The following is a 5238-nucleotide window of genomic DNA, read 5'->3' as shown; positions in this document are numbered from 1 at the left end:
TCATCAGCCCAGCCAGGTTCTTTATTAACTTGATCTCCACTATAAAAAGCATCTAGACATTCTCACATTTCTTTCAGACTAACGCTTAGTTTTCAACCGCAGAGATTTGTATAAACCTTGCTGTCTGTCACTCCGACTGTTACAGAATTGTTTTTAATTGGTTAATGTTGCATAGGCTTATGTACACTGCTCAAAAAAAATAAAGGGAACACTTAAACAACACATCCTAGATCAAATGAATGAAATAATCTTATTAAATACTTTTTTCTTTACATAGTTGAATGTGCTGACAACACAATCACACAAAAATTATCAATGGAAATCAAATGTATCAACCCATGGAGGTCTGGATTTGAGTCACCCTCAAAATTAAAGTGGAAAACCACAATACAGGCTGATCCAACTTTGATGTAATGTCCTTAAAACAAGTCAAAATGAGGCTCATTAGTGTGTGTGGCCTCCCTACAACGCCTGGGCATGCTCCTGATGAGGTGGCGGATGGTCTCTGAGGGATCTCCTCCCAGACCTGGACTAAAGCATCCACCAACTCCTGGACAGTCTGTGGTGCAACGTGGCGTTAGTGGATGGAGCGAGACATGATGTCCCAGATGTGCTCAATTGGATTCAGGTCTGGGAACGGGCGGGCCAGTCCATAGCATCAATGCCTTCCTCTTGCAGGAACTGCTGACACCTCCAGCCACATGAGGTCTAGCATTGTCTTGCATTAGGAGGAACCCAGGGCCAACCGCACCAGCATATGGTCTCACAAGGGGTCTGAGGATCTCATCTCGGTACCTAATGGCAGTCAGGCTACCTCTAGCGAGCACATGGAGGGCTGTGCGTCCCCTCAAAGAAATGCCACCCCACACCATGACTGACCCACCGCCAAACCGGTCATGCTGGAGGATGTTGCAGGCAGCAGAACGTTCTCCACGGGCGTCTCCAGACGCTGTCACGTCTGTCACGTGTGCTCAGTGTGAACCTGCTTTCACCTGTGAAGAGCACAGGCACCAGGGGTGAATTTGCCAATCTTGGTGTTCTCTGGCAAATGCCAAACGTCCCTGCACGGTGTCGGGCTGTAAGCACAACCCCCACCTGAGGACGCCGGGCCCTCATACCACCCTCATGGAGTCTGTTTCTGACCGTTTGAGCAGACACATGCACATTTGTGGCCTGCTGGAGGTCATTTTGCAGGGCTCTGGCAGTGCTCCTCCTGCTCCTCCTTGCACATAGGCGGAGGTAGCGGTCCTGCTGCTGGGTTGTTGCCCTCCTACGGCCTTCTCCACGTCTCCTGATGTACTGGCCTGTCTCCCTGGTAGTGCCTCCATGCTCTGGACACTATGCTGACAGACACAGCATACCTTCTTGCCACAGCTCCCACTTGATGTGCCATCCTGGATGAGCTGCACTACTGAGCCACTTGTGTGGGTTGTAGACTCCGTCTCATGCTACCACTAGAATGAATGCACCGCCAGCATTCAAAAGTGACCAAAACATCAGCCAGGAAGATAGGAACTCAGAAGTGGTCTGTGGTCACCACCTGAAGAACCACTTCTCTATTGGGGGTGTCTTGCTAATTGCCTATAATTTCCACCTGTTGTCTATTCCATTTGCATAACAGCATGTGACATTTATTGTCAATCAGTATTGCTTCCTAAGTGGACAGTTTGATTTCACAGAAGTGTGATTGACTTGGAGTTACATTGTGTTGTTTAAGTGTTCCCTTTATTTTTTTGAGCAGTGTATTTATTTACTTACTTTTTTATGTTCAAATGTATTATTTCATTATTTTTTCCCCCAATTTCGTGATATCCAAATTGGTAGTTACAGTATTGTCCCATCGCTGCAACTCCCGTGCGGATTTGTGAGAGGCGAAGGTCGAGAGCCATGCGTCCTCCGAACACTGACTCCGCCAAGCCGCACTGCTTCTTGACACAAACCCTCCCCTAACCCGGGACGACGCTGGGCCAATTGTACGCCGGCTCATGGGTCTCCCGGTCGCGGCCGGCTTCGACACAGCCCGGGATCAAACACGGATCTGTAGCGACGCCTCAGCACTGATCAGTGCCTTAGACCGCTGCGCCACTCAGAGGCCCTGGGATTATGTTTTTTAAGACGTGTTCTGAGCAGTAGATTTCGGCTTGAATTTTGACTCAGAAAGTATATTGACTCAGAAAAGGTGACCACTGCTTTACAGTTTCATTTTCACATCCTACTAGCAGGGGGGCCTGTTTAATACATCCTAGTGCATGATAGAGTAGAGTGAAGGGGTTTTGTACCTTAATTTAAATGTCTAGGGTGCAAGCGATTTTGGCTTGAAAATACATAGTTGACATTTGGGAGAGGCTCCAAGGCTGACTGGTTCAGGAGTAGCCTAAGTTAAGGGACTATACTTGTTTCAATGTCAAATGACACTCAGCAGATTTTTGCAGAAGGACTAGGTGTGCACAAGAGGTCATAGATGACTGTGTATGTCCTCTGATGCAAATCTTGTGTGTGCAAGGGCATTATGTAGATTGACAGGCCCTGTCCAGACACTACCTGTAATCCCTATATCTCTAGACACTAAGTAGATCTAAAAGGATTGGAAAGGTATATGCAATATATACAAGGGAGTATACCAAACATTAGGAACACCTTCCTAATGTTGAGTTGCAGGGCCTTTGTTCACTGCAACGCTGAATCTTCATGCATGTCTAGGGGTCACTAATTGAAAGCCTTGACCAGGCAATCAACCAAGACACACAACTGTGATTAAGTGCCAATCTACACTGAACAAAAATATAAACGCAGTGGTCTAAGGCACTGCATCGCAGTGCTAGCTGTGCCACTAGAGATCTTGGTTCGAATCCAGGCTCTGTCGCAGCCGGCCGCGACCGGAGACTCATGGGCGGCGCACTTTGGCCCAGCGTCGTCCAGGGTAGGGGAGGGAATGGCCGGCAGGGATGTAGCTCAGTTGGTAGAGCATGGCATTTGCAACGCCAGGGTTGTGGGTTCAATTCCCACGGGGGCCAGTATAAAAAATATATATGTATTCACTAACTGTAAGTCGCTCTGGATAAGAGCTTCTGCTAAATGACGTAAATGTAAATGTGTCTGAGAGTCTTTAGAGGCCTTTTGGCAAACACCAAGCTGGCATGTCGGGCGGTAGAGCATGGCGTTTGCAACGCCAGGGTTGTGGGGTTCGATTCCCACAGGGGGCCAGTATAAACAAATAAAATAATGTATGCACTCACTAACTGTAAGTCGCTCTTGGATAAGAGCGTCTGCTAAATGATTGAAACGTAAATGTAAAGTGTTGGTCCCATATTTCATGAGCTGAAATAAATGATCCCAGAAATGTACAACACAAAATGTGTTTACATCCCTGTTAGTGAGCATTTCTTCTTTGACAAGATAATCCAGCTACCTGACAGGTGAGGCATATCAAGAAGCTGATTAAACAGCATGATCATTACACAGGTGTAACTTGTGCAGGGGACAATCAAAGGCCACTCTAAAATGTGCCGTTTTTTCACACAAAGGCACAGATGTCTCAAGTTGAGGGAGTGCGCAATTGGCATGCTGACTGCAGGAATGTCCACCAGAGCTGTTGCCAGATAATTGAATCTTAATTTCTCTACCATAAGCTGCCTCCGTCGTTTTAGAGAATTTGGCAGTACGTCCAACTGGCCTCACAACCGCAAACCATGTGTATGGCGTTGTGTGGGCGAGCGGTTTGCTGATGTCAACGTGGTGGCGGTGGGGTTATGGTATGGGCAGGCATAAGCTATGGACAACGAACACAATTGCATTTTATCTATGGCAATTTGAATGCACAGAGATACTGTGACAAGATCCTGAGGCCCATTGTGATGCATTTTTTTTTTTTTTTGAAGGTATCTGTGACCAACAGATGCATATCTGTATTCCCAGTCATGTGAAATCCATTGATTAGGGCCTAATGAATTTATTTCAATTGACTGATTCCCTTATATGAACTGTAACTCTGTAAAATCTTTGAAATTGTTGCATGTTGCGTTTATATTTTTGTTCAGTATAGTTGAAGGGTAGGGTGCTTTAGTGTAGGTTAATCTACCTAGCCTATATGATGTTGCATGCATATAGGCCTAGTCACTCATGGATCAAACGCAATTTAAACATTTAACAAAGCATGGAAATTGTGATATATTGTTGTTTCTTAGGCTGCGCATTCACACAAGCAGCCCAATTCTGAGCTTTTTTTCCACTAATTGGTCTTTTGACCAATCACATCAGATCTTTTCACGTCAGATCTTTTCAGAGCTGATTTGATTGGTCAAAAATATCAGAATTGGGCTACCTATCTAAAATGCAGCCAAAGAGACAGACCTAGTCGACTCATCTTGAACTGAGATGTTCCGATAAAAGCTACGTATAAAAAAAAAAAAATCGGATTAGGCTAGGCATATCTATCGTAAAACCAGTTTGGACATCAGAGCATTTAGGAATAAAAGCTAACAGGGAAACAAAACAGGTGTATTTCCTTCCCATTAAGACAAGATCTTACAACAAATTAATGGGTTGTTCCACGAAAAGTACATTTTGCATCCGTTTGACATTTTAAGTAGAAATTAGGCACCAATATTGAATTTAAAAGCCTGTTATATTAAATGAAGTGCCCTTTAATATAGACCATGGAGAATTCAATAAATCAGACTTGCAATCCGTGCACCCTGCAATCTGCATACACATACTAACACGCGCAATTCAAGTACATATTAATTTTGTATTGTAGATATGTGGTAGTAGAATAGTGGCCTGAGGGCACACAATGTAGTCCCGTGTAGCTCAGTTGGTAGAGCATGGCGTTTACAACGCCAGGGTTGTGGGTTCGATTCCCACGGGGAACCAGTATGAAAATGTATGTAGTCACTAACTGTAAGTCGCTCTGGATAAGAGCGTCTGCTAAATGACTAAAATGTAAATGCGCTGTGAAAGTGCTATAAAATGTAATGTAATATGTATAATTGTACTGGTGGGTCTAGTCCTGAACGCTGATTGCTTAAAACCACGTTCCAGCCTGTGTCTAGTCCACAAGTTACCACCGGCTAAATCTATGACGTTAAAATGCCTATTTACTCTGTTCCATCTGACTGCGCAATCCACTGTCTCACCAGCCCAGACAGCCAATTTATTAACTTGATCTCCACTATAAAAAGCATCTAGACATTCTCACATTTCTTTAAGACTAACATTTGCTTTCAACAGCGGAGATTT

General features: G+C 44.7%; 1 non-coding gene across 1 annotated transcript; it reads left to right on the top strand.

Moving 5' to 3' along the window:
• Positions 1 to 4798: 4798 nt before the first annotated feature.
• Positions 4799 to 4869, top strand: trnav-uac. Its single transcript has one exon. It is a non-coding gene; the product is annotated as a tRNA-Val (tRNA).
• Positions 4870 to 5238: the final 369 nt, after the last annotated feature.

The sequence above is a fragment of the Coregonus clupeaformis genome, unplaced genomic scaffold (assembly GCF_020615455.1).
Source record: "Coregonus clupeaformis isolate EN_2021a unplaced genomic scaffold, ASM2061545v1 scaf0202, whole genome shotgun sequence".
In the NCBI taxonomy this organism is placed as follows: Eukaryota; Metazoa; Chordata; class Actinopteri; order Salmoniformes; family Salmonidae; genus Coregonus; species Coregonus clupeaformis.
Note: the sequence above shows the minus strand (reverse complement) of the source record. Positions and strands in the feature narration are given on the sequence as shown.